At 49.9% G+C, this 9,697-nt stretch overlaps 2 pseudogenes; one reads left to right on the forward strand and one right to left on the reverse strand.

The window, feature by feature from the left end:
* LOC142429648 (glutathione S-transferase theta-2B-like) overlaps positions 1 to 8,809 on the reverse strand; it is a 49,010-nt pseudogene extending 40,201 nt beyond the window's left edge.
* On the forward strand, positions 8,013 to 8,362 carry LOC142429509 (large ribosomal subunit protein eL36 pseudogene; annotated as a pseudogene).
* Positions 8,810 to 9,697: the final 888 nt, after the last annotated feature.

Below are 9,697 nucleotides of genomic sequence, written 5' to 3' on the forward strand. Positions count from 1 at the left end.
ATCTGTAGTTAGTACTTGTAAGCAGGAAAATTTAGTGGAAATCAGACTCTGGGAATGCCTGCACACCCAAAGCGATTTGGTGCATTTGATTTGTAGTGCTGGTGAAGACTATTGAAATTCCCACGGACCTCAGAAAGGGCAACCAGGCCTGTCCTGGAAGAAGTCCAGCCTCATGATCCTTAGAGGGAAGGGTGGCAAGACTTAGTCTCACGTACTTTGGACAGGCTGTCAGGAAAGGCCAGTCCCTGGAGCAGGTGTCGTGCTTGGTAAAGTAAAGGGTGGTGTAATGGGGGGAGGCCCGCAAGTGGGTGGGCTGCCCGCCGCTGCAACAAGGGACTCAAGCACAGGAACTATGGTGAGGCTGGTGCAGGACTGGGTTGTGGTGTCTCCACAAGGCTACTATGGGTTAGAACCAGAGAGAAGGCTCAAATAATCTAACATCTGGATCGCTGCCTACTGTTCATCCTTGCAAATCATCTTTCCATTTCTGTTGAACTGACAGGAGTCGTTCTGAGCACTTTCAGTGACAGTGGAATCCAGTCATCGTATCCCTGGGGGCTTAAGAATGACCGTGTGGTGGCTCGGCACTTTTTCTCTTTAGGTGGATTGTTTGTTTCCTGAAGTAACAAATCCAAGGGATGAACAGGTGGTAGCTATCAAAAGTCTAATGAGTTTTATGTAATGAATAAGGAAATATTACGATCAGAGTTCTAAGTTTTTGGACATAAGGATGGAATAAACATTACTGGGGGGTGCTTAGAACACGCACTGCCAAGGCTATCAAAAGTATGGCATCGGGGGTCTTAAAGGCTTAAAGATAAGCAAGCTGCCATCTAGCTCAGAAGCAACAAAGCCCACATGGAAGAAGCATACCAGCCTGTGACCACAGCCGTTGAAGGGATCAGGTAACAGCTATCATAGAACAAAAAATCATATCATTGTGAATGAAGGTGAGTGCAGAGTGGAGACTCAAAGCCCATCGGTAGGCAACTGGACACCCCCTTACTGAAGGGTTGTGTGGAGGAGATGAGCCAGGCAGGTTGAGGGGAAGCAATGGTGAAGCATATAACTTTCCTCTAGTTCTTAAATACCTCCTCCCCACCCACTATCATGATCCCAATTCTACCTTACAAATCTGGGTAGACCAGGATATACATTGGTACAGACAGCAGTTGTAAACACAGGGAATCCAGGACCAGTGGTGAGAGTGTGGACACCTGGAGGGTGGAGAGAAGGTGAGGTAGAAAGGGGGAACCAATTACAATAATCTACATATAACCTCCTCCCTGGGGGGAAAGACAACAGAAAAGTGGGTGAAGGGAAACCTAGGACAGTGTAAAATATGACAATATAATAATAATTATGAAGGGGTCATGAGGGAGGGGGTAGTGGGGAGGGAAGGGGAAATGAGGAGCTGATATTAAGGGCACAAGAAGAAAGCAAATGTTTTGAAAATGATGATGGCAAAAGTGTACAGATGTGCTTGACACAATGGATGGATGGATGGATTGTGATAAGAATTGTATGAGTCTCAAATAAAATGATATAAAAAATACGCTGCTGCATGGATGAATGTTAAAAAGGAGTAAGGAATGTAAATTTGTGATGTCTACATGGGGGGCCCACCTCAGGGGTGATCACAAGTGCCATTTTAACCACTGGTTTCAGAAGTCCACACAGATCCAGGAATCGGTTCTGCCTAACCAGTGTGAGCTGGCTGCATTCCACTAAGGTCAGAACCAACTCCAGGACACTCAACAGCAGCAGCTGCAACAACAACAACTTATTTATTGCTTTTGTTGTTTCTGGGAGAGGTCTTATGAGACGGTGGTTGATAGGTGTCATAGAGTGGGCTCCACCCCCTAGGGATGCTATGCACAGCAGAACGAAGCACTGCGTGGTCCTGTGCCCCTCCTCCCAATTGTTCTGGTCACACAACTGCCTCTTGATCCATGATCCATGTACATGTTCCAGAGAAGCACAATGAATGTCCTGGAATTCCCATTCTTCTCAAGGTTATCCACAGTTTATTATGGTCTACACATTAGAGTGCCTTTGCATCGCCAACGAAACACAAGTAAACATCTTTCTGACATTCTCTGCTTTGAGCCAAGATCCATCTGATATCGTTCCACGTCCTCTTCTGCGTCCTGCCTGAACTTCTGGTGACTGTCCTTCTGTCTGGTCCAAAGTGATTCTAGATCAGGCTGCACCATTCAAGGACAAGGACTCCACCTTTGTAGGTGAAGTCATGTGTCACTTTGAGTTGGAAGTGACCCCATGGCAGTGGGAAAGTTTGGGCTCAGTCCCAAGATGGGGAGACACTCTGCATAGGCACCAAAGGACTGAAAACCGGACTGAGAACCAATCTGCGAAACATAATTCTATTTCCCTGGGCAAGGGAACTTACAGACGGATGCAATGTTGCTTCCTGCACAAGCCAGCTGACAGGCAGCAGAGTTTCTGCTGGGGGCAGGGTGTCATTTTATAATTTCTAAGAGGTGGGGCTACAGAAACCATTCATATCCTGATGCTAACCGACCTCCTGGTTAGATTGTTGCTGTTCTTAGGTTCCATTGAGTTAATTACAAGTCACATCATCCCTAAGGACAACACAAGGAAACACTACTGGTCCTGAGCCGTCCTTATCATTGTTGCTACATTTGAGCTCATTGTTGCAGCCACTGTATCAATCTATCTCATTCAGGGCCTTCCTCCTTTCCCCTTTCCCCCTGCCTACCACATTACCAAACGTGAGGTCCTTCACCAGGGACTGGTCTCTCCTGGCAATATGTCCAAAGTACATGTGGTGAAGTCTCCCCACCTTGCTTCTAAGGAGCATTCCGTCTGGACTTCTTCCAAGGCAGGTTTGTTTGTCCTTTGAGCAGTCCATGATACATCCATGTCCATGGTACGTCCAAGTTCATGGTACGTCCACGTCCATGGTACTTTCACTTTTTCCCACCAGAAGCACAATGCAAATGCACCAAATCTTCACTCTTTCTTATTCAACTCAACTTTTACATACACATGAGAAGATACCACGACTTCGCTACGGTGCACCTTAGTCCTCAAAGAAGCATCTTTGCTCGTCAATACTCTAAAGAGGTCTTGTGCAGCAGATATACCCACTGCAATGTGCCATTTGATCTCTTCACTGCTGCTCCCATGAGCATTGATTGTGGATCCAAGCGAGACAGGATTCTTGACAACGTCATTGTTTTCCCCATTTACGCTGTCCAGTTGTGAGGATTCTGGTCTTTTTTTTTTTTACATTGAGTTTTAATGCATACTGAAGGCTGCAGTCCTTGATCTTCATCAGCAAGAGCTTCAAGTCCTCCTCACGCTCAGCAAACAAGATTGTGTCCTATGCATATCGCAGTAGGTTCTTTGTTGGTTTGCTGTCTTTTTAAAAACGTTCAACCCTTCTGAGTATATCAAAAAATTATTAGGTTAACTGGACTACCATGAGCAAAGGTGCTACAGAATGTACACAGTTCTGACAAGAAATCGTGCCATAACTGACCTGGAACACCCCCTTGGTCACAAAGCTGCTACCATCAGGAAAACAGATACAGTCTGCTACAGCACGTGGCTGGCCTTTACATTGTGGCCAAGGCAGGCTGTTAGTAGACAGTAGCTCAAAGCAGGAATGGGGGGCTCAGAGTCCTCCCTAGGGTCAGGGAGTAATGTAGCTGGATTAAGGGTGCTACAAGTCTGGGCGGGTTTGTGGCACTTTCTCGCTGTCCCTGTATGGGGTTCAGTAGCTCCTCTTTGGTAAGGCACATTTGGAAAGCTATCGTGGGATAGGATGAAGCCCTATGAGTGTGTACGTGTGTAGCTTAGACAATCCATCTCAGACTAGAGAGCAGCTGGACATTCCGGACTACTAGGATGTCATGAGAAAAGTAAAGGTTGTCAAAGAGGCACCTTAAAGGTTCTGTAAAGTGTTTGACTATAGACTTTCCTGAGACGCTCATGATGGTGCAGGTGTGTGGTGCCAGGGGACCAGAGGAGGTAATGACAGAGTAGGCGGCCCCAGTATCCATGAAGAGACTTACTGACCTACCTGCCTCATCTATGTTCACCTGAGGTACTCTGTCTGGTACTTTTGGCTCAGGTAGATCTGGATGGCCATGCTGAAGCAAGGACACTGCTGTGAGGACCTGGCTCCAGCCCTAGGCCATCCTCCTGACCCTAGACCTTGTCTCTGCTCCTGGTGCCCCCCTATTTCCTCCCCACCCCAGTACTACCTCCCCCTCTGTTGGATATAAAAAGACTTTTCCCCAGCTTTAGCTCCCCCAAAGATATGCCAAGCATTTGAGTCTCTTTGCCAGCACATGGTGGGAGGTCAGATACTTAGAGACATCCTCCCTGAAGGCATTCAGTCACCAGACTCCTATCTGGTCCCACCACACGTGGGGCTCTTTCCCTGCTGTCGAGCACAATGGATTGCTTCCCCCCTGAAAGCGTAAGCTAAATCAAGTCTCCAGCTCAAGGGAAATCAAGGTCAGGCAGCATCATGAATCTAGGATCCATCACGTATGTACCCCCAATCCCTCTCCTTCCTATCGTGTGCATACCCCTAGATCATCACCCTCATTACTATATTACCTATAGCACAACCCCTTCCTATGATGTATGTTTTTACCTGTAATTAAGGGGCTTGCACGCCCCCAAATGATATATGAGCCTTGGTTAGTAATAAATCTCTCTTGCTCGCTCCTGAAATTACCACCTTTCACATCCCCACGTGGACCACCAAGTGAGGCTGAGGTGAACATGCTACCATGAAATGTGTCTGACTCCTTCATTTCATTCTCTCTTCTATCTCTTATACTCTATGACTTTACTATAATCTTTATTAATTATCTTTGTGCAATCGTGCCTGCCGAGCCTGTGATGACTTGTTAGGGACTGGCTTGCCTGACACCTCTCTTATCTGGGGTCGACTTGTTGATTTGCCCTTACCAGAACCGCAATATCCCAATAGTGAGTGTGAAGCAGTAGCCCTTGACCTCCCTTCTGCACCAAGGTTTCTGAGGTGGCACAGTGGGGGAGAGGCCCTGCCCAAACCAACACAGCACCCACATAGTGGGTGCTCAAGGAAGCCATCAAGAGGTTGTATCATCAGGAGAGGTCTGGGAGAGGGATGGGGGTCCTGTGCTCCTCCCAGCCCACTCAATGGAATGAGAAGGGAGCCCTGGGCAGCCTTGAGGACATTTTCCATTCCATTCCATTTTCCCACCCATTTGTCAGAGCCTCTACCCCCCATCTGGTCTATCCCATCATCCTCTCTTCTGGGGTCACTCAGTGTGTGGCCAGGGAGATCCTGGTTCCAGGAGACAAGGCAGGAGAGGAGAGGGGGCTGGGGCAGAGGCAGGAGCCAGCAGGGCTCAGGGTCAGCAGTGTGCCTGGGGAAGTACCTTTCAGTCAAGACGAAGTCATCATCCTTGAGGGTAGGGCCCTTCTGCAAGCTCTTTTTTTTATCTGTCTTTTTTTTTTTTTTACATTTTATTAGGGACTCATACAACTCTTATCACAACCCATACATATACATACATCAATTGTATAAAGCACATCCATACATTCCCTGCCCCAATCATTCTCAAAGCATTTGCTCTCCACTTAAGCCCGTTGCATCAGGTCCTCTTTTTTCCCCCTCCCTCCCCCCTCCCCCCTCCCTCATGTGCCCTTTGTAATCTATACATCGTTATTTTGTCATATCTTGCTCTATCTGGAGTCTCCTTTCCCCCCCTTCTCTGCTGTCCCTCTCCCAGGAAGGAGGTCACATGTGGATCCCTGTAATCAGTTCCCCCTTTCCAACCCACTCACCCTACACTCTCCCAGCATCGCCCCTCACACCCTTGGTCCTGAAGGTATCATCCACCCTGGATTCCCTATGCCTCCAGCCCTCATATGTACCAGTGTACAACCTCTGCCCTATCCAATCCTGCAAGGTAGATTTCAGATCATGGTAGTTGGGGGAAGGAAGCATCCAGGATCTGGGGGAAAGCTGTGCTCTTCATCAGTACTACCTCGCACCCTGACTGACCCATCTCCTCTCCTAAACCCCTCTATGAGGGGATCTCCAGTGGCCGACACTTGGGCCTTGGGTCTCCACTCTGCACTTCCCCCTTCATTCAATATGGTATATATACACACATATTCTTTTTTTTTTTGCATGATGCCTTATACCTGGTCCCTTGGGCACCTCGAGATCGCACTGGCTGGTGTGCTTCTTCCATGTGGGCTTTTTTGCTTCTGAGCTAGATGGCCGCTTGTTTATCTTCAAGCCTTTAAGACCCCAGACACTATCTCTTTTGATGGCCGGGCACCATCCGCTTTCTTCGCCACATTTGCTTATGCACCCATTTGTCTTCAGCGATCCTATCATGGAGGTGTGCAGCCAATGATATGATGATTTTTTGTTCTTTGGTGCCTGATAACTGATCCCTTTGGGATCACTCGCTCACACAGGCTGGTGTGTTCTTCCATGTGGGCTTTGTTGCTTCTGAGCTAGATGGCCGCTTGTTTATCTTCAAGCCTTTAAGACCCCAGTCACTATCTCTTTTGATAGCCGGGCACCATCAGCTTTCTTCACCACATTTACTTGTTCACCCACTTTGGCTTCAGCAGTTGTGTCGGGAGAGTGAGCATCATAGAGTACCAATTTAATAAACGAAAGTATTCATGCATTGAGGGAGTGCTTGAGTAGAGGCCCAAGGTCCTTCCGCCACCTTAATATTAAATCTATATATGTAGACACTTAGATCTATTTCCCCATCCTCATATATATGTTTGCATGTACATGTCTTTGAATAGATCTCCATAAATGCCCCTTGACTCCCAGCTCCTTCCTCCCTCTCCCTTGACTTTCCTCCTGCCCCACCACCATGCTCCGTCCCCACCTGGGCTACAGCTATACCTCTTCTCTACGCAACCTTATCCTTGATCGTTCCCCATCAGGCCTGCCACTCCCCCCTCACTATCATTTTGGGTCCCATGTTGTTCCCTTGTCCCTGTGTTTATTAACACCACTTCCTTACCCTCCTCCCCCTCCCCCACCCAGATCTGTCTGTCCCCCCGGAACTGTCTGTCCTATTGTTTTTCCTCCAGATAGTTCATCCAGCCTGTCCTATTCAGACAGACCTGTGGAGACACTAACATGCACGATAACAAGACAGAGGAAAACAAAGCAACAGTATACAACCAGACAATAAAACAACAAAAACAAACCACTGACAAAGAACAAAACAAAACACTTCACAAAAGAAAGGTTTGTAGTTCGTTCAAGGATCGTTTGCTGGCCCTTAGGAGCATTTTCCAGTCCAGTCTGTTGGGGCGCCACGCCCTAGCCCCAAAGTCCACTTTCAGCATTCCCTGGGGACCTTGCCACTCCATTCCCTTGCTGTTCCACTGCACTCCCCCTGTGCTTTGCCTCGATGTGGTGGGATCAGGTCAGGTGCAATTCCCACACTGTGTCTCCAGTGCTGTCCCCTGTATCGCCACTGAGGGGCATCATGTCTCATAGTAGGGCCAGCCATGTTGTTCTCTCTGTGGACTGGCTGCTCTACTCAAGAACATCATCCTCACGGCCTCGTGGGCCAGGCTGTGTTCCACTGTCTCCTCCTGCCCCTTCATCTGCTCCCGTGTGCTCTGATCAGACATGTCCATCTCCCGGAGCTCTTCTGCAAGCTCTTAAGCTCCCCTAGGAGGGGGTTATGTACGATCAAGGGCATGAGCGAGCCCCTGTGCCTGCCTGCTCTCCCCACTCTCCCTCCCACCAGAGCCCCTGAAGTAGCCAGGGCAGTGAAGACTCTCCGACATGGGGGTGGGAAGACAGAGAGGTTATTTGTGCTCCGCTGGTACCCACAGGGTGAGTGGTTTGAATCTACACAGTGGGACCTTGCAAGAAAGGCCTGGCACCTGCCTTGGAAAGATGACCCTCAAGAAAGCCCCAAGGGGCGGCACCTTCCTTCTGCCGCGGCAGCCATGGAAGAGGAACGGCCATGGCTGTGCGCTCCCCTATGGCCACGACCCTCAGCAAGGGTCACAAGGTGACCAAGAACGAGAGCAAGCCGAGGCACAGCCACCGCTGCGAGCGCCTCACTAAGCACACCAAGCTCATGCAGGACATGATCCGGGAGGTATGTGGCTTCACACCCTACAAACGAAGGGCCATGGAGCTGCTCAAGGTCTCCAAGGACAAGTGGGCACTTAAGTTCATCAAGAAGCGGTGGGCACACATATCCGGGCCAAGAGGAAGAGAGAGGAGCTGAGCAACGTGCTGGCTGCCATGAGGAAGGCCGCTGCCAAGAAGGACTGGGTGCCCTGCCCCCCTCTCCACCCCCCAAAGTAAGTCTTTTCAGAAACTGCAAAAAAAGGAAAGAAAAAAGAGCTCCAAAGGCCAGTGATGACCCACACCCACATCTCTGGCTTCTCTGTGATCTGTGGATTTACACAAATTCTAGTGGGAATGGTGACCATTCCTGGATTCCACTGGGCAGAAGGCTGCAGTTTCTGCAGCTCAGGGGGCACTAGAGAGGTTCAGGATCACCTGGCTGGGGTAACCTCGTCGATGCTGGGGGAGGGGATAGCAGCAGTGGGTAGGGAAGGGGAGGTGGGATTCGCAGAAGGGAATTCGTGGGGCGTTAGGGTCAAGGGATGCTCAGGAAGGAGTCGGTCGCACCCCACCTTTGAGCAGGTCCACAGCGCGCAGCTCGAAGGGGATGCGGTTCTTCTTGGAGAAGATGTAGACAGCGCAGCAGGGCTGGAGCAGCAGGTCCAGGTACAGCTCCAGACCCATGGCGGGGGCTGTAGTTCTGGCCCGCAGCCCTGGGAGATACAGGCTTTAGCAGCAGTGGCGGCCAGTCCCCCAGCTCTGTGTCCTCAGGGCAGGCTCTCTGTGCCAATAGCCAACAGGGCCAGGAATGTATGTGTCTGGCTGGGTGGGGAACTGGAAAGCACAGGTTCCCTTCCTGCCAGCCTGGATTCCACCCCACTCCTGGACAGAAACCTGGGCTTTGTGACTGGGCAGCTCGAGAAGGTGGGTCCTGCGCTGAGTATGCCGTGCCTGGGAATCAACCTTTGTCTGGAGCTGGCTCCCCACCACCTGCAGGCCCCCTCTCTGGACTTGATCCATCTCCTCATTCTCTTTTCTTCCAGGCTGCATGGGTGCAGGGCCCAGGACAAGGGAGCTGAGCGCTGGTGGGCAGGACGCTCACTATTTCCATGTTCCACCAATGGACCAGGGAATGTGAGTGTGGCAGGGAAACGGCGATGTGATAACACGGAGTCCATTGTAAGGGTTACACTGTTGGGGCCCTGAGGGTGTAGCCGTCATACGGTTATACGTTGGGTTGTGATTCTAGTGGTAGGGAGTTTGAAACCACCAGCTGCTCTGTGGGAGAAAAACCGGGCTTTCAACTCCCGTGAAGCCTGACTTCAGTCCATTTTCAATTCCCACCAGGAAATGTTCCTGTACCCACTTGCCACTGGAATCTTTAAAATTCCAGATCGGGTCAGTCAGAGGCCCAGCTGTTCCTCCTATTGATACTTGTCACGCATCACCTGTCAACCTTCCGCAAACTTCTGCAGTCCCTTCAGCACTCGCTCTTTGTCAAAGTCTGTCACAGTCTGTTTCAGAGAGAACATTACATCCTTCCATGCCAAGTCACAGACTGGGGTGATTTGC

Source organism: Tenrec ecaudatus, chromosome 16 (genome assembly GCF_050624435.1).
Source record: "Tenrec ecaudatus isolate mTenEca1 chromosome 16, mTenEca1.hap1, whole genome shotgun sequence".
Lineage (NCBI taxonomy): Eukaryota > Metazoa > Chordata > Mammalia > Afrosoricida > Tenrecidae > Tenrec > Tenrec ecaudatus.